This window comes from Dermochelys coriacea, chromosome 14, assembly GCF_009764565.3.
Source record: "Dermochelys coriacea isolate rDerCor1 chromosome 14, rDerCor1.pri.v4, whole genome shotgun sequence".
In the NCBI taxonomy this organism is placed as follows: domain Eukaryota; kingdom Metazoa; phylum Chordata; order Testudines; family Dermochelyidae; genus Dermochelys; species Dermochelys coriacea.
In genome coordinates this window covers 17,823,813-17,849,622 of record NC_050081.1, presented here as the reverse complement: position 1 = coordinate 17,849,622, position 25,810 = coordinate 17,823,813, and the positions used below count along the sequence as shown (strand labels likewise).

At 45.5% G+C, this 25,810-nt stretch overlaps 1 protein-coding gene across 5 annotated transcripts in view; it reads right to left on the bottom strand.

The window, feature by feature from the left end:
- Positions 1–25,810, bottom strand: part of SEC14L1 (SEC14 like lipid binding 1) — a 127,158-nt gene that overhangs the window by 87,283 nt on the left and 14,065 nt on the right. For 4 of the 5 annotated variants that reach the window (XM_043497623.1, XM_043497622.1, XM_043497627.1 and 1 more), the window contains exon 4: positions 18,566–18,617. The gene's annotated coding sequence lies outside the window, so the exon portion shown is untranslated. Of the gene's footprint in view, positions 1–16,036; positions 16,205–18,565; positions 18,618–25,810 lie in introns of all 5 variants that reach the window. The other variant, XM_043497625.1, reaches the window with a different exon arrangement.

Sequence of the window (25,810 nt, the reverse complement as noted above, 5' to 3'; positions counted from 1 at the left end):
AGTATAGCCACTCTTAGGTCTGTGATCGAGTGACCAGAGAGATTGAAGTGTTCTCCAACTGGTTTTTGAATGTTATAATTCTTGACGTCTGATTTGTGTCCATTCATTCTTTTACGTAGAGACTGTCCAGTTTGGCCAATGTACATGGCAGAGGGGCATTGCTGGCACATGATGGCATATATCACATTGGTAGATGCACAGGTGAACGAGCCTCTGATGGTGTGGCTGATGTGATTAGGCCCTATGATGGTATCCCCTGAATAGATATGTGGACAGAGTTGGCAACGGGCTTTGTTGCAAGGATAGGTTCCTGGGTTAGTGGTTCTGTTGTGTGGTGTGTGGTTGCTGGTGAGTATTTGCTTCAGATTGGGGGGCTGTCTGTAAGCAAGGACTGGTCTGTCTCCCAAGATCTGAGAGAGCGATGGCTCGTCCTTCAGGATAGGTTGTAGATCCTTGATGATGCGTTGGAGGGGTTTTAGTTGGGGGCTGAAGGTGATGGCTAGTGGCGTTCTGTTGTTTTCTTTGTTGGGCCTGTCCTGTAGTAGGTGACTTCTGGGTACTCTTCTGGCTCTGTCAATCTGTTTCTTCACTTCAGCAGGTGGGTACTGTAGTTGTAGGAATGCATGATAGAGATCTTGTAGGTGTTTGTCTCTGTCTGAGGGGTTGGAGCAAGCGCTACGATATAACCGCATTTGCTCCAACCCCTCAGACAGAGACAAACACCTACAAGATCTCTATCATGCATTCCTACAACTACAGTACCCACCTGCTGAAGTGAAGAAACAGATTGACAGAGCCAGAAGAGTACCCAGAAGTCACCTACTACAGGACAGGCCCAACAAAGAAAACAACAGAACGCCACTAGCCATCACCTTCAGCCCCCAACTAAAACCCCTCCAACGCATCATCAAGGATCTACAACCTATCCTGAAGGACGAGCCATCGCTCTCTCAGATCTTGGGAGACAGACCAGTCCTTGCTTACAGACAGCCCCCCAATCTGAAGCAAATACTCACCAGCAACCACACACCACACAACAGAACCACTAACCCAGGAACCTATCCTTGCAACAAAGCCCGTTGCCAACTCTGTCCACATATCTATTCAGGGGATACCATCATAGGGCCTAATCACATCAGCCACACCATCAGAGGCTCGTTCACCTGTGCATCTACCAATGTGATATATGCCATCATGTGCCAGCAATGCCCCTCTGCCATGTACATTGGCCAAACTGGACAGTCTCTACGTAAAAGAATGAATGGACACAAATCAGACGTCAAGAATTATAACATTCAAAAACCAGTTGGAGAACACTTCAATCTCTCTGGTCACTCGATCACAGACCTAAGAGTGGCTATACTTCAACAAAAAAGCTTCAAAAACAGACTCCAACGAGAGACTGCTGAATTGGAATTAATTTGCAAACTGGATACAATTAACTTAGGCTTGAATAGAGACTGGGAATGGATGAGTCATTACACAAAGTAAAACTATTTCCCCATGGTATTTCTCCCTCCCACCCCACCCCCCACTGTTCCTCTGATATTCTTGTTAACTGCTGGAATTAGCCTACCTGCTTGTCACCATGAAAGGTTTTCCTCCTTCCCCCCCCCCCCCCCCCCCCCCCGCTGTTGGTGATGGCTTATCTTAAGTGATCACTCTCCTTACAGTGTGTATGATAAACCCATTGTTTCATGTTCTCTGTGTGTGTGTATATAAATCTCTCCTCTGTTTTTTCCACCAAATGCATCCGATGAAGTGAGCTGTAGCTCACGAAAGCTTATGCTCTAATAAATTTGTTAGTCTCTAAGGTGCCACAAGTACTCCTTTTCTTTTAGTGTGTATGATAAACCCATTGTTTCATGTTCTCTGTGTGTGTATATAAATCTCCCTTCTGTTTTTTCCACCAAATGCATCCGATGAAGTGAGCTGTAGCTCACGAAAGCTTATGCTCTAATAAATTTGTTAGTCTCTAAGGTGCCACAAGTACTTCTTTTCTTTTTGCGAATACAGACTAACACGGCTGCTACTCTGAAACCTCTCCTTACAGTGTATAAGATAACACCCATTGTTTCATGTTCTCTGTGTATATAAATCATCTCCCCACTGTATTTTCCACTGAATGCATCCGATGAAGTGAGCTGTAGCTCACGAAAGCTTATGCCCAAATAAATTTGTTAGTCTCTAAGGTGCCACAAGTCCTCTCTAAAAAGAAAAGGAGAAGGATGGGATCCCAGAGCCTGCACAATAGCCTGGTCCCAGGCAGGCTAAAATCCCAGAGCCTATACACTCATCACAGGAGGATATGCAAATGCATCCGATGAAGTGAGCTGTAGCTCACGAAAGCTTATGCTCTAATAAATTTGTTAGTCTCTAAGGTGCCAAACGTACTCCTTTTCTTTTTGCGAATACAGACTAACACGGCTGCTACTCTGAAACACAGGAGGATAGGATCCCATAGCCGAAACAGCAGCCAGGTCACAGACGGGAATAGAATCCCTGAGCCAACAAAATTACAGGTAGAAGGGAAAGGAACCATTTGTCTTCATTTAAAGAGAGTGTAATGCACTGTCCCACTTCTAGAACCAAGATGTAAATGAGCCAAACAGCCTCATCCGTCTTCTGCATTTTCTGCAATCAAAGTTGTTTTGCCAGGCAGGAGTATTCTCATTGGAAACACTCTAAGCACTGGTTTCAGAGTAGCAGCCGTGTTAGTCTGTATTCGCAAAAAGAAAAGGAGTACTTGTGGCACCTTAGAGACTAACAAATTTATTAGAGCATAAGCTTTCGTGAGCTACAGCTCACTTCATCGGATGCATTTGGTGGAAAAAACAGAGGAGAGATTTATATACACACACACAGAGAACATGAAACAATGGGTTTATCATACACACTGTAAGGAGAGTGATCACTTACTCTAAGCACTGAGCACCTTTTGTGAGACCCCTCCCATCTGGGCACAGTGTCCCCAGAGGTTAAGCGGTACAAACAGGACTTTCCTAGCCTCAGACCTTCTGAGACTGGAGGTAGGACATGGGAGTAGAAACAAAGGGTGCTCTTTGTGGCTAGCAAGACAAAGCCACCAGACAGCTAGAGATTAAACTGTGCAAGCTATCCTGGTAACATAAGGTTATACTGGGTACCCCTCTGGCAAACATCCAGCCAAAAGGAAATTATTGCAAGCTTGCATCAAATAATAAAACAATAATAACCGTGTTAGAGGCAAGGGAAGAATAAAAAAACTAGTAAAACTGCTCAGATTTATGGAAAATTAATTTAACCATTGTCTGGGCACTTGCAGGCTCCATATCAGTGTATTAGTTTAACACAGACACATATGGCAGCAGCGCCATCTCTTTATTCAAGTGCTGGTTTCCTCCTTTGCTTATGAAAATTAATCATCATAATATTGGTAAGGCAAAACAGTGCCTCTTATAGTCCAATCACATGGGACTTTACTGGGGGAAGGAGAAGGCCAATTTACCTCCAAGGGGAGCCATGTTATCCCATCTGCATTTATTTTGCCTTTAATTTGTAACTCCTTTCAGAAGGATACACATGGGGGAGGGGACAGCAGCCCAGGTTTGCTGCATCTGAGGCTCCTTTGTGCAAGGAGTCAGAGAAGCCAAATAAAACTCACATTAGGCTTCTGAATCAGGAGATGAGACAGTCAGTACAAAAAGCTGCTGCTTTGGTATTTTCCCTTTGATTTGGCCTTGAAAATTCTCTCATGAAAACTTACTAGCCCCACCATAAATCTGCTAGTCTGTCCTTCATGATGAGACTGAAGCAATTAATGGCATTTTATTCACTTCTGGAAATTATTGGCCCCAGCTGAGTAGAATTTTGCAAGGCTGTATGTAATTTGTGCTCAGAGACCAGTCACACCAACAAACTTATTTAGAGAACAAAGTTTTCATGGCAGGGACTGTCTTATTTTGCATTTGTAATAACCCTAGCACAATGGGGTTCCAGGTTAGATCAGGGCCTGTTGATGCTACTTTAATATAAATAATCATTTGTATATGTAAGCAGGCTCATCTGCCAAGCATATATCAGGACTGGGATAGGAAACACGTTATCCCCAACCCAACTGTGCCAGAGAGGGATATCAGTTATAAGAAGGATGCCTAGGACAAAGAGAGGTTGAATTCTCCAAGTGGGGAGGTCTTTATAATAGATGTGGATATATTCCACTGTTTAGAATGACAGGTTTCAGAGTAGCAGCCGTGTTAGTCTGTATTCGCAAAAAGAAAAGGAGTACTTGTAGCACCTTAGAGACTAACAAATTTATTAGAGCATAAGCTTTCGTGAGCTACAGCTCACTTCATCGGATGCATTTGGTGGAAATACCAAATGCATCCGATGAAGTGAGCTGTAGCTCACGAAAGCTTATGCTCTAATAAATTTGTTAGTCTCTAAGGTGCCACAAGTACTCCTTTTCTTTTTACTGTTTAGAATTTAAGGGGAGGCAGAGCGTACCCAAGAAGTCTACTACCCAAGAAGTTTACTACCTGAAAGGGGGTTTCAAAGAGGATGGCTCTAGACTGTTCTCAATGGTAGCAGATGACAGAACGAGGAGTAATGGTCTCAAGTTGCAATGGGGGAGGTTTAGATTGGATATTAGGAAAAACTTTTTCACTAAGAGGGTGGTGAAACACTGGAATGCGTTACCTAGGGAGGTGGTAGAATCTCCTTCCTTAGAGGTTTTTAAGGTCAGGCTTGACAAAGCCCTAGCTGGGATGATTTAACTGGGACTTGGTCCTGCTTTGAGCAGGGGGTTGGACTAGATGACCTTCTGGGGTCCCTTCCAACCCTGATATTCTATGATTCTATGATTCTATGATTCTAAGTCACAGCATAAAAGGAACCAGGGTGTTATGTTCAACAACCCAGACTGGAAAGGGTAGTCCTCATATGATCCCCAGCTGTGAGATTAGGAAGCGGGAGGTGTCATAAACCAGTCCAGTCATGCTCTCAGGGTGGATACTGCTCTGTTGTGATTGGATCCAACTGCTGAATCCTATGTGCTTTTATGCCCCCTTGGATCTGTGTAGTGACTGGTCACTGTCCCTAGCTCTGGGTCTCTTGGGCACTCCCAGGTACAGACCCTCTGTCTGGCATCCTTTCTGGGTAGTGGAACCCTACAGTCCAGCGACTTAGAACCAGTACAGACCTCCCAAGCCCCACAGTTGTTTAGAGATGTTTCCCCTCAAGTCCAGCTGGCTGTGGGAGCTCTGGTTTTCTAGTTACACTCTTCAGGAACCACATGACTGTAAAGCAAGGTGTGCAGGCTTATCATAGAAATTCTCATTCAAAGTTTACTCTTTAAAAAAGCACAAGAGAAAAGTACAGCTCTATGGAAAACACCAAACTCCCCAACACATCCCCCTCAGCCTGAGCTCACCACCCCTGTGAGTTTGACCGAGCTCTCCCTGCCTTCTTGGAAGTTCTTGGTTTCCTGCACATGGTGAGGGACAGGCCTCCCTTGCTTAGAAACATACCCCTTTTAACACTGAGGGGAGATTGATATACACACACAGAGAACATGAAACAATGGGTTTATCATACACACTGTAAGGAGAAAGAAAAGGAGTACTTGTGGCACCTTAGAGACTAACAAATTTATTAGAGCATAAGCTTTATGCATCCGATGAAGTGAGCTGTAGCTCACGAAAGCTTATGCTCTAATAAATTTGTTAGTCTCTAAGGTGCCACAAGTACTCCTTTTCTTTTTGTGAATACAGACTAACACGGCTGCTACTCTGAAAACTGTAAGGAGAGTGATCACTTAAGATAAGCCATCACCAGCAGCGGGGGGGGGGGGGGGGGAGGAAAACCTTTCATGGTGACAAGCAAAGTAGGCTATTTCCAGCAGTTAACAAGAATATCTGAGAAGTAAAACTATTTCCCCATGTTATTTCTCCCCCCCACCCCACCCCCTATTGTTCCTCAGATATTCTTGTTAACTGCTGGAAATAGCCTACCTTGCTTGTCACCATGAAAGGTTTTCCTCCTTCCCCCCCTGCTGCTGGTGATGGCTTATCTTAAGTGATCACTCTCCTTACAGTGTGTATGATAAACCCATTGTTGCATGTTCTCTGTGTGTGTATATCAATCTCCCCTCTGTATTTTCCACCAAATGCATCCGATGAAGTGAGCTGTAGCTCACGAAAGCTTATGCTCTAATAAATCTGTTAGTCTCTAAGGTGCCACAAGTACTCCTTTCCTTTTGCGAATACAGACTAACACGGCTGCTACTCTGAAACCTTTTAACACTGACTCTGTCCTCTCTTTTCCTATATGCTGCAAGCTGGGGAAGGTCTAGGCTCCAGCTCCTACCTCCCCCATCTATTTCTGTGACGAGAGAGACATACAAAGCCAATGGCCCTGCTGGCAGAAAACCCACTAGAGGGAAGAGCTGTTCAGTGCTGATGGTCCTTGCTTGCTCTGTCTTAATATCTCTGTCTCATGTCTGTCTACTAAGTGTTGAGCTTCTGTTCATGGATGCTCTAATCCAGGGGTCTCGAACACGCGGCCCACGGAGTTATTTGCTGCAGCCTGCCAAGTTCCCCGCCCCGCCCCACCACATTATTTCTTGTGGCCGCCAAGCTCCCCTCACCCGCCGCCCCTCGTCCCAACTCCTCAGCCTATCTCCAGGCGATTCCTGCCGCCAAACAGCGCTTTCCAGGGGAAGAGGCGGAGAAGAGGCAGGGCAGGGCAGAGATTTGGGGAAGGGTTGGAATAGGGCAGGGAGGGGCAGAGCTGGGGTGGGGACTTTGGGGAAGGGGTTGGAATGGGGGTGGGGAAGGGGTGGGAAGAGGCAGGACAGGTGCAGGGCCTCATGGAAGAGATGGAGTGGGGGCGGCGCTGGGGTGGGGGCTTTTGTATCTTCATATGAAAAGGTGTCAGTGATGTGGCCCTCAAGCCAATGTACTAGTCCTCATGTGGCCCTTGTGGTGATTTGAGTTTGAAATCCCTGCTCTAATCCATAGGGAAGATCACAATCATTCCCAAAAGAAAATAGAATTTCTAGTTTGACACAGACGTATCTCCTAACTGTCACAGGAGTCTCATTGGTCAGTGCACTGGATGGTTCCAGGACCTTTCCCTTTCAAATCGAGAGTTCAAACCCAGCCTAGGTCAGTAGTAACAGAAAGCAGTCATCCTCTTTGGAGGCAGTGTAAAATGTGGGTCCCACAACTCCTCTCAGTGCACAGGTATGCACAGCATAAAAACCACACCCTCGCTGATAGTATCAGCAGGGAATCCAAAGACTGAATGGGACCTTCTCATGCCTGGAGCTGGGTCCAGGACAGTGATGAGACACACTGACAGGCAGCAAGGCATTGTGCTACTAGGGCCCGTGCTTTACCCGCTCTGAGAATGGGGCACTTTGAGTGGGTTTACTTCTGGTGAGAGGTGTCACGCTGATAGCCTAGAGCTTGGGCCAATATTTCCACAAGCAGCCTCTGACTTGAGGGATCTCCATTTTTGGATACCCAACATGAGGCACCCTGCTGAACACCCACCATTCCAGTTAAAGTCAGTGGGAACTATGGGCATTCAGCGCTTCTGGAAATCTGGCCCAAGGAGGTGTCTTGAGCTGGGTGCTCAAAAACAGAGGCACCCAAAAATCAGAGGCTGCTTCTGAAAATGTGGGCCTAGATCTAGATTAAAAAAGTGCAGACTGAATGCTGCCAAAGCTGGCAGAGGTCACAGAAAGGTGTAGGCACCAGTGGATCAAGACTGAGCCCTATGCTTCCTAGGTTGAGAGGCTAGAAGTGATGTAGAGAGGTACAGTATGGTGGGGGTCCTTTGGGCTGGGGAGAGGCAAAAGAAGCTTTTTGCAGGGCTGTGCGGCACCCCTTGTGGCCAGCACTCAGAGCTGCGTGACCAGGCAGCTGCCACGAGCTGTGGCCACCTCTCCCATGTCCCTGTAACACTAGGCCAGAGAGAGGGGGAGGGCAACTTGGATAGGAGAGAAAAGTGTCTCAAGCTAGGTGAAGATGATCACAAGCTACATTTACCTTTGTGGCTGTTGTATCAGAGTCTATCTATCAGAGCCAGTGAGATGGCTCAACTCCTCTATTTCACAGCGCAATTGGTAAACAAATCATGCATTTTTACTGGGAGGAGGAAAAAAACCCCACCACACAACCATCTCCGAACAAACAAGCTCCAATAGTAGTGTGCTGTGTTGTGCCAAGGGAAGCATTCATAAAGCATATGGGCTTAGCCAGAAAAGTGAAATTACAGAGTGCCTTGTTCCTGGCAGGCACACAAATCCACTTTCTAATGAAGTTTACAGCTAGAAGAATTTAGGTCACTACTCGGAAGCAATCAGTTTATTCCAGGCAGCTCTTTAAATATTTTAAGAAATCACTGTCAAATTCTGATCACATCTCAGTGAAAAGGCTAAACTTGCTGGTTTAGCAGATTTCATAGGCTGAGTTGAAAAACCGTTTTTTCTTAAAGTTCCCTCCTAACACTGCAGTGGGGCAAATAAAACCGGGCCCCTCCTGCCGTGTAATCCTGGCAGCGTGTTATACAAATGACCCAAATGTAGCCTATGTCGTTCTGTCCCATATCTGGCTCAGTCTTCCCAGGCCCCAAACAAAACTGTCTTTCCCCTATGGGATGAGAGACGTGGGAGACTTACACTAATAGGCTGAGGTTGCCCAAACTTCATGGAGTTCAGAAATACAATTCTGTAACAGCTGGATTTTATTACTGCTGAATGAAGATACTATCTACAGCCAGATCTGCATTCTAAAATCACAGGAGCAACTAAAAACAACTTCTTAGCATAGGTTGATCCTTAACTAAAGGTTGAACTAAATTGTACTGATACCTTGAGCAGGGGTTGACTGCATCACAAACAAGGCAAGAGGCTATGGTGCAAGCACAGGTCACACACTGTGTTTCTCCTCCCCTGCGCAGACTCCTGAATGATTTTTATTGTTGCTTAGCTGAGCAGACTCTTTGCTAGATGGACTGTCAGGCTTTCAGCAGCCCAAGCATTGGGGGCCATTCTGCCTGTTCCTTAGGGATATTTTGAAGTGGTTGCAATAGTGAGCTATCTGTGAGGGTTGACCTTTAGTGTATGTTTCACCATACAGTCAAATGCTATGGGCATGTGCATTGTATTTGGATACAGATTTTGAATGCAAATTCAGTGCTGTCACAAAGCTCATGGCAAGGCGCCAGGGCCACGGCAGACACTTCAAAAAGATGCCCTCACTGTCCTTGCAACTGAAATAGCAAGAGCTTTTTTAATGCTATTGAAGTTGATGCACAGGGATCTGGAGGCACAGAACTCTGCTGCTCTTTAGTCACAAATGTAGGCAGGTAGGCCAGCATGCAGCAGCAGAGCTAAGTTGAAGTGGTCGAATGCCCAATGTGGGAATGATGGCAGGACTAAGCCCTTGTGGTTCACATGGGAGCCCCACTATACATCAGACCCACAGTTTTAGCAGCTGACACCCAACCTTTGAGTACCCTTCCCAGCTAGGCACCACTGATGCTGTTTGCTCTGAGTATCTGTAAAGCTGGCCATAGCTTCCATGCGGTTTGTATAAGCAACGTATTGATTAGACAAGGAGAAAATTGGCCTTTCAATTCCTATTATCCTGGTGAAGTGAGACAGATCCCATGGGGTTCCGCTCACAAAATGCAACAGCCCTGCCTGCTCCTATCATCTTCCTCACTGTAGAAGATATTAAAGCATGGTACAAGCTTGGCACTTGTCAGTATCTTCAGATACAGGTAAGGGCCCATTTCTGCAGTCCTATCGTTGTGTGTATGTGTTCTCTCTATGGTTTTGTATGTGCACGTAGATCCCTACTGTAGCCTGTACACATGTGAGATCCTCATAGTTGTATGCACCCCTCCATAGGATATGTCTACACTTGGAGCTAGGGGTGTGAGTCCCAGCTTGCATAGACAAACTCACATCAGCTTGCTAAAAATGATGGGGTAGCTAGAAGGGAGGTAGCTCGAGTATGTCTGCACATGCTGGGACTCACCCTTAGCTCCAAGTGTAGACAGACCCATAGTAGAGTTAGGTGGAGGGATAGCACTGGTAATTTCTACCAGGACACTTTTTAAATACCTGACACTCAGCCCATTTGAAAGGGAAACATTGCTACTCACAGATATATTTACAAGGCCCTTCATTTTCAAGTTTTATTTTGTTTAAAATTTCCCAGGGATTTATCAGTGTTTATTGCAAAACTTAGAAAATGGGCACACAAAAAAATCAGTGTAAAAAATTAAACTTCAGTTTTCTGGGTTAATAGGGGAGGATGGGAGGACAGAATAAAAGCAACAGACAGAAAAGTAAGAATATTGAAAGTAAAAGCAGACCTCTGAGGGAAAAGAAGTCATCTCTGACCAGGGTAATTTCTCAGTAATCGCTCCCCTCAGCTGATGGTGAAATTTTACCAAGTAACTCTGGAAAAATTCACAGAACTGCTTTCCTGCTCCTAAGCACTATACTTGTACTGATACTATCTATTTTATGATCAGTGGCATTAGCCCATCCCCTGGCTGCAGAGCTGCTCACTGCCTGCCACCTAGAATGCTGCTCAGTGTAAGTATTTTCATTACAAAAAGAACAGGAGTACTTGTGGCACTGTTCTTTTTGCAGATACAGACTAACACGGCTGCAACTCTGACACCCATTTTCATTACAGTTAGCAGAAGGCGCTACTGAAAGGCTCCTATTTATTGTAGTATCGGGAGGCAAATAGGGGAGTTTAGTAGACAAAGAGGGGTGTATGTGGAGGCATCATTCATATCCAGGTCTCCAGGGCCATTCCCTGATTTGGGAGGCCCTCTAGGAGAAGTTGTTGTTTAAAGGACCCATCTAGCTCTCTGTTCACACGCAGCAGGACATTCCTCTCCACTGCCTCCCAGCCACTGAGGCTAGGAGACCTGACAGCTGGAGGCTAAAGTTTCCAAAGACTTGTGGGAGGATTGTGGGTGGCTGAAGCTAGTGTCATAACACCAGGGCTGGGGCTCTGATTGGTAGGCTGGGCAGAGTCTACCCAGCCATTAGTATTTGATTTGGCAGTTTCTTTACTTGAAAAATAGAAATGTTTTGCCTGAACCAGAGGCTGGTGGTTCCCAAACTTTTTGGGCAACTAAGTCAATTTGCCAGAACAGGGGCCAAACTTACCTGACATGAATTGGTGCAGCTCTAGTGTCTTCCTACCTCTGGCTCCAGTGAATGTATTCAAGACGGTCAGTCAGTTCCTGCCATCTCCATTGTCTATGCACTTCTTGCCATTATGACAGCAACGCACTTCAGCCTATGGCAGGCACCACTGAATGGGAGGTGGGCAGCACTGCCACACCAGGGCCAAGCACAGAGGCTCATTAAAGCAGCAGGGTGGGAAGTTTAGAGTACCAGCCACTAAAGGCTGAATCCCCAGAGCAGGGATTGGGAACTCTGTGCTCCAGAAGCTCTGTGCTTCTCTATGGGAAAAGTCTCAAGCTTGTAACATTTATTTTAATTGGCTGCATTCAAATCCAGGAAAAGTTAACAGGTCTCCCATATGGCTAGTGTTCAGCAGCCATTAAAGTAGGTAGGGGCAGTGGGAGAAAAGGGTGAAGGCAAGCTGCCCATTAGCGGTTTACATGAATGGAAGGGGCTGCAGCCCACAATCTTCACCTCTTAATTCCTATGCAAATCAGAGTGGCAGGTACATAAATTTCCTCTTCCTCCAGTGCAAAGTTTGGCAGTTTGCATACTGCAATCACAGGATTGTCAGTTACCCCCAGGTCATCTGATTCGAGCCCCAGCTCCATTAGTGACAGATCCTGGCACCCTAGTCACATGCTGCAGTACCTTACTCCACAAGAGATGTCACTTATGGGACCCAGGAATAGGATGAAACTTCACCTGAGGGTGGCACAATCTGATTATAATGATTAATTACTTGGGACCCCATCCATAATTTAGAGCCTCACTGTGCTAGGCACTGTACAAACACAGAACAAAAAGACAACCTCCACGCTGAAGAGCTGACAATCTAAGTATAAAATGAGAAACCCGGTGGATACAGCAGATGAGGCAGGGGAGCACAGGGAAACAATGAGATCATAATTTCAGCACGATAAGCAGCACTCACAGCACATCAGTGACTTAACCTTCATTGAGATGCTTGTGGGCATCACAGTAGAGGCAAGTCTGAAGGAGGACAATGAAGTGACCTTGGGGATTGTGGCCCCTGCAGTACCCCTTCGTGATCTATCAGGGCACAACGCACCCAGCTGCACATCTCTGTGAGCAACAAGATAGCATTGGTTTGGGTCTCCAGCCCAGACACACTTCAGTTAGGGTTGCCAACTTTCTAATTGCACAAAACTGAAAACCCTTGCCCCGTCCCTTCCTCTGAGGCCCTGCCCCCACTCACTCCACCCCCTTTCCTCTATTGCTCACTATTCCCCACCCTCACTCACTTTCACTGGGCTGGGTAGGGCAGGGGGTTGAGAAGGGTTGAGGGCTCCAGCTGCCAGTGCGGGCACCGGGTGGGGCCAGAAATGAGGGGCTCAGGGTGAAGGAGGAGGCTCTGGGCTGGGGTGCAAGAGGGGCTGAGGGCTCCAGCTGGAGGTGCGGGCTTTGGGGTGGATCTGGGGACGAGGGGTTTGGAGCGTGGGAGGGGGCTCAGGGCTGAAGTGCAGGAAGGGGTTTGGAGTCTGGGAGAGAGTTAGGGTGTGGAAAGGGGTTCTGATCTGGGGTAGGGGGTTCATGGTGCGGGCTCCACCTGTCAGCGCTTACCTCAAGCAGCTCCTGGTTGGCGGTGCAGAGGGGCTAAGGCAGGCTCCCTGCCTGCCCTGACTCCGTGCTGCTCTTGGAAGTGAGCAGCATGTCCAGGCCCTAGGTGGCTCTGTGCAGTGTACACCACCTCCACAGGCACCACCTCCACAGCTTCCATTGCCTGTGGTTCCCGGCCAATGGGAGCTGTGGAGCTGGCGCTTGAGGCAGGGAGGCACACTCAAGGTGCGGAGCTTCTCTGGCCCCTGCACCATGTTTCCAGGAGCTGTGCGGAGCCCCACTGGGCCAATTAGACTTTTAATTGCCTGGTCAGTGGTGCTGACAGGAGCTACCAGGTTCCCTTTTCGACCGGGCGTTCCATTCAAAAACTGGGCACCTGGCAACCCTAGCTTCAGTCCTGTCCCTTTTGAGGTGCTAGGGTCCAAGAGTAATCAGGAAACAAACAAACATAAAAGTCCAACAACTCAAAAGTGTATAATTCAATGAACCCTCAAGTGGGACCTCACCCTTCTAGTTAAGCACTGGAATAAATTGCCTAGGGAGGTTAGGGAATCTCCATCACTGGAGATATTTAAGACCAGTTTAGGCCAACACCTGGCACAGATGGTCTAGACTCTAGATAATACCTAGTCCTGCCTTGAGTCCAGAAAACTGGACTAGATGACCTCTCGAGATTCCTTCCAGTCCTACTCTTCTATGATTCTATTCAGGGCTTGGCTTCACAACAGTCTGTACCTCAGCCCCCCTACAAAACCTCAGGGTCTGGCCATTTGTCTAAAGTAGGGCCAAGATTTCACCCCATGCTCATCAGTGAGAGAGCTTGGTTTAGTGAATTGAACATGGAGCTGCGAGTCAGGGACTGCTGGCTTTTAACTTCAGCTCTGCCACTGCATGACCTTGGTCATGTTATTTAACCTCTCTCTACTTGATTTCTCCAGCTATACAATGGTGATGAGGTTTAGCTCACTGGTGTGAGGTGAGGCTTAATTTATGTTTTCATAGTATATGAAGAATGGAAAGTGCTCAGTATTAAATGGCAAAGGAAGAGAGATCTGACATTTCCTCCCCTCCTTCCCCCTGCATGCATGAAGGAAAGAGCCCTAATTCATACATTTTTCCCCAGCGCCTGGCAGCTCAACATAGCGTCACAAGCAATATGCCAAGTGTTCTACTTAGCTTGCTGCAGCTTGAGGATGATTAACAGGAGATGGTTATTTTTTTCTTGTTTTAGTCCTGGGGGGATTGCCTTGTCACTCAAACTGTTGTACAGCACACAGATTAAGTCCTGAACAGTGCACAAAGCATATGTTAACAGCTGCAGCTAGGTATAGAGAACATACATTAGAACATGTATAGCAGAGAGGTTTCTCCTTGTTCCAGATGATGTATTCAGAAAGGTTCTTTTTTAGAGATGGTTGTAAACCTGAATTGCCATTATATGGGAAACCCTAACATTAAGAAAAATTCCAAATTAGGACAAAAAAGCAGAAATTTCCAAATTTCCTATTAAATGAAAATTATGCCAAATTTTAATTCAGGAGGATTGAATGTGTCATTTTGATAGGGTCACATTATTTTGCTTCAATGTTATCATTTTGATTCATTTAGTTTTGACTTGTATCATTAACATTTAAATATATTAAATGTAATAAGCATCATGCATTAATATTAAATATATACTATAGTAAAATACATTTAAATAAAAGTCAAAGCTAAATGAATCAAAATGATAAAGTTGAAACAAAACATTTAGACAACATCAAAACAAAATGAGAAAGTCAAAATGATGTTTTGCCATTGAAGATTTTGTTCAAATGTACACATTGCCAGCAAAATATTTGTATTTCGATTAAATCGCTTTTTTCAATGGAAAATGGTTCCATCTTTTAGTTTTTTAAGCCAGCTCTAGATTTTCAATTAAAATGGCATTTCTGGCCTAATTGGTGGATAGGCTCTATTCTACCATTCAAAGGGACCTAGATTTGATACTATGCAGAAAACCAAGATTTGATTTCCCCATGCACATCCCTGACTCCATAGATTGTGAATCAATCACTGTGGTATCTGGGTATTTGAGTACATTGGGTGTATGTGACAGGCTGATAGAGGGGAAACTGAGGCACAGCAGTGCACCTAGGTGGGGAGTGTACAGTGACCATGTGACATACCCCCAATCCTCATCTGGCAGGAAGATTGCTCTGACCCCAGCGTGGTAAGTGACGGAAAATGAGTAGCAATAGAGGTACAGAGGTCCCCCAGATAGGAAGAAAAGGAATTTCTAGCTCATTGCCCAATGTTGAGAGTAAGAGTGGGTAGCTTTAAACACAAACATGCAGTAGGCTAGATCAAATAGACTTCCCAATGGGGGAGGGTTAGCTTTTCTACTTTAAATGTTATTCACCCTTGTGGGCCTAGGGAACAATTTAGACAGGTCAGGCTCCTGGAAACGATAGCTCTCTCTCTCTTCCATCCCACCCCACGTTGGCCAAGTACAATGGTGACAGTTCTCCCCAGTACAGCATGGTTTCAAAGTGTCTGTCAGATCTCCTCTCACCAATTGAGTAGCATTTTCAACAAGCTGCCGAATCTACCTCCCTCCCACTCTTTGAATGTCACAGCATTCTCACAAGGTGTCAGAATTATGGCTCAGGATTTTTTCAGCACACTGTGCTTTTGCCAAGAACTTATTTCCTCTGCAGGCAAATAACAGAATGCACGTTATGTAACATCCTTACTTCACAAAGCCCCAGCTGAACGGTGACCCTGCAGGGTCCTTGTTGGAATCTATACCATGAGCAAGGGCAAGGGAAAAGTTGCAACTGGGCAAGATTATGATTTAGGATGCTATTTAGTAACATTTATACACACAACTATTAAAAAGGTCATCTATCCCTTACCATAGCCATTCCTTGGCAATCCTTAAGAATGCTTATTAGTGAGCTAGTAAATATTCTGGGGCAGGGACCATCTCTTCTTGTTGCATCACAATGGGGCCTCAATCCCTGATGGGGCTTGCAGAACAACACTACCACAAACCAATACTAATAGATCACTCCTGTAACCCCAGCTTCCCTTCACCTGTTAACATCTACACAATAATCCAGCAATACAAGATAGACATAAGGGATGAAATCCTGGTCCCACTGAAGTCAGTGGGAGTTATCTTCAGTGGGGCCAATATTTCACCAAATATCTAAGATTTCCCACCACAGTATTCGTATTCTCTCACAGCTGAAGAAGTAAATAGACCTTGCAATGCATGAAAAAGCTGAGCTGGAAATTCGGCTCTCAAAGTCAGCTCTGTGACAGAGCTCTGGGTTGTCTGCAGCATCCTCTGAGAAGCTTGAAAGTCTCCCCTTCTACAGGATTGATTATTGTCCTTTTCCACTTAGCAAACATTGGTTAGCTTGCTGTAGTCTGAAAGGAGATGGATTTGGCGTCTTTGGTTTAACAATTTATGTGGGGCCTTATCACACCCCAATCCATCTTTCTGTGCATAAGCAGAGCTCATGTGTGGTGAAAGCATGCATCCATTGTTATTAGGGTGACAAAATATCCCATTTTTAAAGGGACAGTCCTGTATTTAAGCCCTCCTGCAGGTGTCTCAACTTTTTCTTAAAAATGGGCAAAAATTGTCCCATATTTTGTATCTTTCTCCCCCACCACCCCATCCCCCATCAGTACTTGCAGGTCCTGCTGCTGGCCAGATCCCTGCTTGCCAGCCACCCACCATTTCTTTTAACAGGGGCTCAGCCAACTTGATGTTAAGCAGAACTATGTAGTACAAACATTCAAATTGATTGCCACTGAACTCACTTGAATATGAGTAATTTTACCAGGTGTCCTGTATTCAGCATAGGGAAATATGGTCACTCTAATTGTTACTATATGCTCAGCAAGAGGAGCACAGACTGTCATAATGAACCTGTGGCTACATCTCTCCAATTAAATGTGGGTTTTTTTCCCTTTAGAAAAAAGTTATTCTAGAAAATTAGGATCCTATTGCATGAGCTGAATGTCAGTATTTGACAAACTGATGTCCCTTTTAAAAGAAACATGCTAGCGTGCTGTCCAAGTGGACTTGACTGGTGAGTTGTAAATTCCATTTGGGGGTTTACCTTTGAAATGCCAATCCTTGTACTTATTAGCATTATCATAACATGAATGTGATAGCACATGCTAGGTCATCTGGGTAGCAGGAGGAATCAGTTGCTGCTCAGACAAGGGAGTGTTTCCTGAAATAATCATGTGTGTATTCAAAAGATACTGTTAGTAGTTCTTACTTAGCAGTATTATCCCTGCTAGCTGGGCATCTCTGCAATGACAATGGTTTTGTCTTCACTTCAAAAATAGGTGTGCACGCGCATTGGGAAGGGGAGGGGGGTTATAGTGAGACAACTACATGCGTTTGCTCTCCAACTATAAAATCCTATTGGAGATAAGGCACCTGTAGTTTTTAGCATGAGGTAGCTAGGCAAACTCAGCACTATACCCTCTTCCCATAGTTGACTTTGTCTGGTTTCCTCATGATAAAAACTACATTAGCTATGCTGCTGTAGACAATTTTTTGGCAGTGAAGACAAAGCTAGTGATGGCCGGTCTTCACTAGGAAAAAAGGGGATATTCTTGAGTTAGCTAACTCCCATTAATACCCTAGTGAAAGTAAGGAAGTTTGTAGTTCTCACACAACTCAGCAGATCGAATTAAAACCCACAGGGGGAGCTTAGTCTTTTAACCAGACATGCTAACTCACATGAAAGTTACAAACTGCCTTGTCTTCACTAGGAGTTTACCTTGAGTTAAGAACACACCTCTTCTCCTAGTGAAGCCATAGCTGATAAACAGCTATAATAGTAGCTATCTGGTCAGGAGGCCAAGTGGGGGGGGGCACTAAATGGGTTAACATGGTAACGTTTAGTGTTCTGGGTTCAAATCCTATCTTAGATTACAAAAGAAAATAAGTTTGATAACCTGATTCTAGTCTCCTACCCAAAGTCATAGTGCATGATTAACAGACCCTGTTCCAGGGATACCTATGACCAGAATGGCAAAAGGGCAGAAATCAAAATTGTCAACAGCGCTGTGCAAGGACACCGAACTAAAATAACAAGGAGTGCTATGAAGACCCAAAGATAATTAGCAGAGGTGTGAGCAGCCCCAAGACTGAAATAGCATCGAGAACACTGGCAAGTGAGCAGGGACCAAAATAGAAGGCTTTGTATGTTACATTTGTGAAGAGAGAGTGCTGTGTGTCACCCTACAATTAGATAAACAGGACAAAAAAAACTATCAGTGCATACTCCCTCTACGTATGACTGATTAGAACTAGTTCTGCCCATTTGGTGTTCATGAAATGGAGTGACTGGAAGTCAGGACCAGAATCCATATTTATAAATACATGACCTATGAACACATTGCCTCTGCTACTTTCAGGACAAGCTAAAAGCCTGTATTCCCCAAAGATCTTTGCAACTGTAACTGGGACCATAACCTGCCAAAGAATAACATTCCTTCCAACAAGAGGCCCTTTCTGTAACAAAGCACACTTCCTCTTGGGCTCTCAGTCAGCACGTGGAATTAGTCCAAACAGATAACTCACTGCTCTGGAGACTCATATACTAATGAGACAAACTATTCCTACCCACTCAGGAAGGAACGTCTTGCTGCAAACTGAACAAACAAGTGCATAGCTCGCCTTATCAAAGTACACAGAACTTGTGGTTATAAGGAGGCTCCTTTAAACAATTAGTTGTATTTTAACAGTAGTGTTTTACTTACAATATGAAGAACCACCAAAGTGGCTGAGTGTTGACCTGGTAGATGGCTGGCACTGCAGAGAAAGAGATGGAGCATGTCTATAACACAGTGATTTATAGAAGCTTTAAGCGCTCCACTCAGACACAGTAAATGCTACAGGACCACATGTGAATGACAGGCAGAGTTCTCCTACTGAAAAGCATTTGACTTGCACTGAACCTAATGGAAGATTTGTGCTGGTCTCTGAGGGGTGAATTTAGCCCTAGGATTTGAAAGATTAATTTACATAATACAGGCAGACTATATAGCTTGTAATTATAAAGGTTAGAGAGGAAATCAGAACAGTGGCAGCAGGCATGGCATGCCAAGCTCCAAATGTGGATTGGGGGCTGGAGGAGGAGAAGAAGAATAGTGTGAATTGGAAAAAAAGAAGGGGAAGCAAGTGGACAGAAATAAGGAGTGATGGTGGCAGCTACAATAAGATGTGGTGCAAGGGGAGCCAGGGATGGTGAGGTAAAGGCAGCAGCCAATCCAAAGAGGTTTGGAGTGACTGCATTAGACCCCATCAGGATCAGCTGCCAGCTTTCAGACAACTTTTAAAACAGTCCCCCACTTTTTTCTCTCAAAAAAATCTCAGCTACAAGGCATTCTGCATGAAACGTGGAGTATTTAACTCTACGCCAAACCAGGGACACCGGGAAAAAGGAACAAAAAGCTTTAGCGGAGACCTTAGTCCCAATCCACAGCTGCAGCTGAGGCATGTACAGCTCCACTAGGGGTAAGGGAAGAGATTTGGCTACAGTGGGCAATGGAGCAGGCCCTGTCTTCACATTCTCATGATCCTGGACCAGCTGTGCAATGGGCTGATTCCCTGCCACAATTAACAACCCGTGGGTTTGTCTAAGTCATGTATCCAATGGCCCCAAGGAACACCAGCCCTGTCCTCCTTTCCCCCAGGTACATGAAGGGGCTTGGCATGGGAGCAGTCGCACTGTCTCACCACAGCAGCTAAGGATTCCCTTCCCTCAAGGTGGTCCTCCAGGAGCAAGCTATGCTGGCCTTAGGGCTGCTTAGAGCCACACAAAGTAACCCCTCAGATAGCCAGGGCCCTATGTTGAAAATGGGGGAGGAATTTGTTTTTTCAGCCAGTGATCAAGGGAGGCTTTGTCTAGATTCACCCTGAGGTTTCCTTTCCTGTCTAAGCCCTTCATATTTGAACTGTCTCAAGGCAAAATGTAGGAGTTGGACTGGTTCTGTGTGACCTATCCCGACCTTGGAGCAGGCTGTTAGGTACACCTGGTTGATCAGAGTCAATCCTCCCTCCGCCCAGCCTCTCTAAATAATAATCACTAAGGAGGATAGGACATTTCTTGTTCCCAGGCTGCTACTGCAAGAACTGTCCACGGAAGTTTATTTCTAACCCAGGACAAGGCAGCTCTGGCCAATATAAAATAAACTGAATATTAGAATAAGCCCAAGGGCTGTTCTGACTTGAGTGAGCATTTTAGTTATTCAGTACAAAACTTTTTCAAAATTGGAGCTGTAGAATTTCCAATCTGTCACATGAGAGAGACCCACAGATGCTAATACTTGCTTATCCTGACGTATGTGAGGCTAGCTGATACAGCACGCCTCTCCTGTAGTTCTCCAAGCACTCTATAAACATGGGAAAGCCCCTCATTTTCACTGTGCAGATGGGAAAACTAAGGCACCAAGGCTAGGGATATGTCTTCACTGAAGCTAGCTCAGGTTCTTATGTGGATGTTGCTCCACTCCCCCATCCACACACAAAGCTCTCTCATCCAAGTTATGTGTTTTTTTCAAGCTGGCCTGGCTGGGGATGTGGGTTAGATTAGAGCATGGATTCCACTTGTGCTGGTAATCCATCCTACTTGCAGCACGGATGCAAGAAGTTGGCACCAGACTAGCACTTGGGAGACAAGGGTTCTGTCAACTGCAATGCTGGGAACAGAACCCTGGTCTCCCAAGTGTCAGTCTGGTGCCAACTTCCTTTGAACTGCATGGCTGGGGGAAGTGAAGGGAAGAGGAGTAGATATAGTCACCCGATTTACCACAGGCTTTTATTCCAAGTGACATTTGCAACTTGGTTTCCCTTCAGTTAAAAAGTCAGTAAGGAGAACCACAGCCAAAGGGAGTGCTTACAGCTGGAGTGCTTAGAGCTAGTCAGGGAAGAAAATTATGTGATGGATTAATACATTTACTTTGTGTTAATTGTATGAGATTGCCCAGCAGAACAATTTAAGAATAAAATACACATCTCTAATACCAACATTGAGTGGCTTGCGTGTTTGGATACCCTTTTAGTCTTGGCAATAAAATGTAATCTGTGATTTTAAAGGCCCTCAGCAGCTACCAGTTAGATGAAAATAAAGTGGGCAATTGATAAGCAAATCTGGGTATATCCCTTCACATAGCAGACCATGAAAGAGTGGAGCCTATTATATAGCTGAAGCAGGCAGAGAGGAGAAAACTTAGGGTTAGCACTGTTCTCTACTTCAAACAGACTTAAGTCAGTTCCACAACGTGCAAGGATCACTTCTTCTGGAAAACAAGTTAGATATTTAACTAAGTTCTGCAAATTACACAGCCCCGAGTAAACAATTGACCCATTTTTCACAAGTAAGTTCTGCTCTCTTAGAATTAAGGATGTTTACAATCACTAATTTAGTTACTGCAATTTTACGTCAATACATAAAACAGGCCTCTGCACATTGATTGCATGGAAGTCCTGATATCCTGAAGATATCCATTTTAGGCAAAATGGGCTGTCTACAGCAATACATCTAGCATAACTAAGTAATTCAGACATTGTATTGTATTGACAGCAGAAGTGTTAAGAGATCAGCCTGGGCAAGTCACATCTGCTCTTGGCAAGTACACCAGTATGACCATTAGAAGATAGCGAGCATCTTCTGTCAGATGCCTGTGCAAGAGCACTATCTGTTAAGCGCACACAACAGCAGCTACTAACGATTTATGCCACGGCATGGTAAGAAAATTTGAATTTTGATCTTGTAAAATGTTAATATTCCTTGCCTACAAGCCAAGTATCATTCAGAAAGAAACATTTTTCCCCCCTTTGAATAAAATCTACAAGAACCCATTCCAGATTCCTTACAGACAAACTGAGTAGGCCTAAGGCCCTGAACCTGCAACCTGATCCATATGGGCAGATCTTGCCAACACATAACGTCCCACTGATTTCAGTGAGGCTCTGCATGGCCCACCTGCCCCAAACAAGGCCTTACATGATCTGAGGGGTAAATATACCATTGCCAACAGAAATGACTTAAGTAAGGTTCAACTCAGAGCTTCTAGAATACAAGCTCCAAACCAGAGTCAGCTCTAGGTTTTGCAGACTATGCAAAGCCAAGAGTGGGTCCCCAGCCAGGTGGGTTGAGATTAGTGTGGAGATAGTGAGTTCTATAGCAGCACAGAATTGGGGTTCAGGGCACATTTCATTGTGGGCTCCAGCTGATCTCTCAAAGTAGTTGGGTGCTACCAAGAGGCTGTTGCTAGGGAAAGGAAAATGCTGACAAAATGAGACTGAAGCAAGGGCCACTAAGCAGCCACATACTTAGTACATGCATTAGGCTGCCCCTGCTGCAGGTAGGGAGCAGTGAAGACAAGTTACAGTATAACTAAACAATGGAACAAACATGTTAATCTTCAAGTTCACCAAGCGGTACAATGTGAAAAATAACTCAATGAGTTAGCCATCTATTTCATAATAGAGTGGCAACACATTTGAGTTAGTATGGCATGAAGCACAGTAGCATCACTCCCCCCCGAGGTTTATTCCAATTACAAGACTGACCAGCATGTACTGGCAGAGTGAGGCATAAAGTCTCTTCAGCATTGCCTAAGGTAGAGAATTTTGGCATTGTGATCCCCTCCGGAATGCTTGTTTTACACAAATGCTTATGCATAGGGCCCTACCAAATTCACAGTCCATTTTGGTCAATTTCACGGTCATAGGAGTTTACAAATCATAAATTTAATGCTTTCAGCTATTTAAATCTGAAATTTCATGATATTGTAATTGTAGGAATCTTGACCCAAAAAGGAGTTGTGGGGTGGTCTCAAGGTTTTTGGGTGGGGGGGTTGCGGTACTGCTACCCTTACCTATGTGCTGTTGCTGGTGGCAGCTCTGCCTTTATAGCTGGGCAGCTGGAGTGTGCTGGCTGCTGGCCGGGAGCCCAGCTCTGAAGGCAGAGCCACTGCCAGCAGCAGCACAGAAGGATGGCATGGTATGGTATTGCCACCCTTCCTTCTGCACTGCTGCCTGCAGAGCTGGGCCTTCCATCAGCAGCCACCATTCTCCTGCTGCCCAGCTCTGAAGGCAGCAGCGCAGAAGGAAGAGTGGCATGGTATGGTATTGCCATCCTTACTTCTGTCCTGTTGCTGCTGGCAAGGCACTGCCTTCAGAACTGAGCAGCCGGAGAGCGGCGGCTGTTGGCTAGATAGCAGCGCAGAAGTAAGAGTGGCAATACTGTGACCTCCCTAAAATAACCTTACAACCCCCCTGCAACTCCCTTTTGGGTCAGGACTCCAAATGTGAGAAACACTGGTCTCCCTCATGAAGTCCATATAGTATAGAGTAAAAGCACACAAAAGGCATGTTTCATGGCCATGAATTTGGTAGGGCCCTACTTATGCATTGTTGCAGGCATTTACATCTTCATTGTCATGACCCTTGCTCTAGGCAAAGCTAAATAGGTTGCGCAGAGACACAGCGACTTCCAATACAATGCCACTGTAGACAGAAAGTGCTAGTGTGACTGCTGCAATTGGCCCTCCAAGTGCAGTCCCAGTGTCCCACAATGCTCCTGCCTATCCAGCAATGACCAATCTTACAGCTTAGAAGCACTGCTTCAGATACCTGTCAAGTCATTCACTTAGTAACTCTCACATGGTGGGCGGGAGGAGAGTGGTAAAAGGGGAGGGGAGAGCAACCAAGTTGGTACTCAGCTACTTTCTACTCTGCCTCTTCCCTGATCCCACATTCAAAGAGCCAGAGCAGCAGAGGACAAGAGAGAAAATACAGCTTTAAAATTTTGCTTTATGGAAGCTTCTTTTGGAAGTGTCACAAGGATCCACCTGAAAACACAGAGAGAAAGCATTCAGAAGTCACTGCATACACACGCAACACTGCGTTACACTGCAGTTTGCCTGCCATGGCTGTCCATTTGTTGCCTCAGCAGGGCTACCCTAAATGTAAATGCAGTGTTGAATGTACACATGCAGTGCTCAGCAATTAATTTCTCTTCTTTGTCTGTGTGCGTGCAGGTGAATCACTAGGGGTAATAGATTTGGAGCAATATTCTAACTGCATAGCAGCGTGTGAACTATGGCAGTCAGTCTGTTGCCTCAGCATAACTCTCACACTGCTACACAGAATGCTACTCCCGACCTTTTATCTTCTAGTAATGCACCTGAAAACACAAAGGAGAGAAATTGTTTGGCAGCAACTGCATGCAGACTCAACACTGCATTTAGGAGGATTGCTATGGCAGTCCATTTGTTGCCTCAGCATATCTCGCACAATGCTATGCGGTCAGAATACTGCTCCCAACCTATTCGCTAGTAATTCCATGTGCCTTGCAATAGTGTCCAGCACTCGTTTGTGTTGTCCCCAATCCAGGAACAAATATTGCCTAGGGCCCACTGCATTAGATAAGGGAACTGACTGGGCACTATCAATAGGCCTGGAAGGACATCCTCATTCCAACGCAGACCATTCCCATCTGTAGATCAAGAGGGGAACACAAGAGAACAGTTAGTTCAGCAACAAACCACACACAACAGGGTATGATCCAAAGAGAAGAAATCAATTCAAAATAATCAGCCTCCTTGTTCCCTCAAGTTGCAACACCCAAGTTGCTCATCGTAATACCATCCAATCCTCTGGGTTGTCCATTGAGTGACTCTCCTTTATAGCATCTGCAAGTACTAGGGCATAGCCCCTTCCTCTCACAATTGGTGCATGGATCCTTGAGCAGGACAGAGTCATTTGAAGTTGGAGTCAGACTGCTGCAGCGGCACAGGAGCTAGCAAACAGAGCTCTAAACAGGGGAGTTTGAGTGGGAGTTCTGTTGGAGGAGAAGGTAGTTGTACTTGGTTTTGTATTTTTAGTATTTGTGTGTGTGTAGGGGCTTTGTGCTGGGAGAGCAGCTGAGCCCTGCTTAGGGGGTGGGGCTTCTGATTAGGGGTCCTATAAAGGTAGCCTGCCAGTCAGGCAGCAGCAAAGACAGCTGCAGCAGCACAGGAGCTAGCAAACAGAGCTCTAAACAGGGGAGTTTGGATTGTGGTGCTTGTTTGGGGTTTGCTTTTGCTGGGGGTGGTCTTTTTGGTGTGGCTTGTGTTTCCCAGATTAACAGGATTTAGGTGGGAAGGCGATGACAGATATGGAGGCAGCTGTGGGAGTGACTCCTGTAGTGGAAGACACATTGAGGATGACCGGATGTACATGATCCTGGAGGGGGGAACCGGTAAGAGTTTTTTCTGCATGAAATGCTGTCTGATAGAGCTGATGGAGGAAAAGATCCGAGGTTTGGAGATGCAGGTGGAAAGTCTCGTTAAGTTTAGGAAGGGGTTTGAGCAGATGATGGAGCAAAGATATGAGGTATCTGAAGAGAAAAGCTCAGACTCACAGATGGAAGCAGGACTGGGGAATTTTGAGGGGAGACTGGGTGAGGAAAGTGGTCAGTGGAAACATGTGACTAAAAGAACCAGGCAGAGGAAAAGATGGGCTAGTGAAGAAGAAATAGAGCTTAGGAATAGGTTTGCAGAGTTGGAAAATGAAGAAGGGGCTCAGCAGGTACTTGTTGAAGGGTAAGGGAGAAGAGAGGCTAGTCCTATAGGAAAAGCGGAAGAGTCAAGAGAGACTACACCAAATATGAGCCCCAGGAGGATACAGGATGGGTTGAAGAAGATTATAAGGGAAAATAGGAATGGAAAGAACTTGCAGCCAGAGGGAACAGGGGAGAGACTGGAGAATAGCACCGTCACCAGGAAAAGGCAGGTCTATGTGATCGGGGACTCTTTATTGAGAATAGACAGGCCTGTAACTAGAGCTGATCCAGAGAATAGAAGGGTGTGCAGTCTTCCGGGTGCTAAGATACGGGATGTAGACCTGAGGTTGAAAAGGATCCTAAAGGGAGCGGGAAAGAATCCCCTAATTATCCTTCATGTGGGAACACATGATACGGCTAGATTCTCGCTGGAAAGTATTAAGGGGGACTA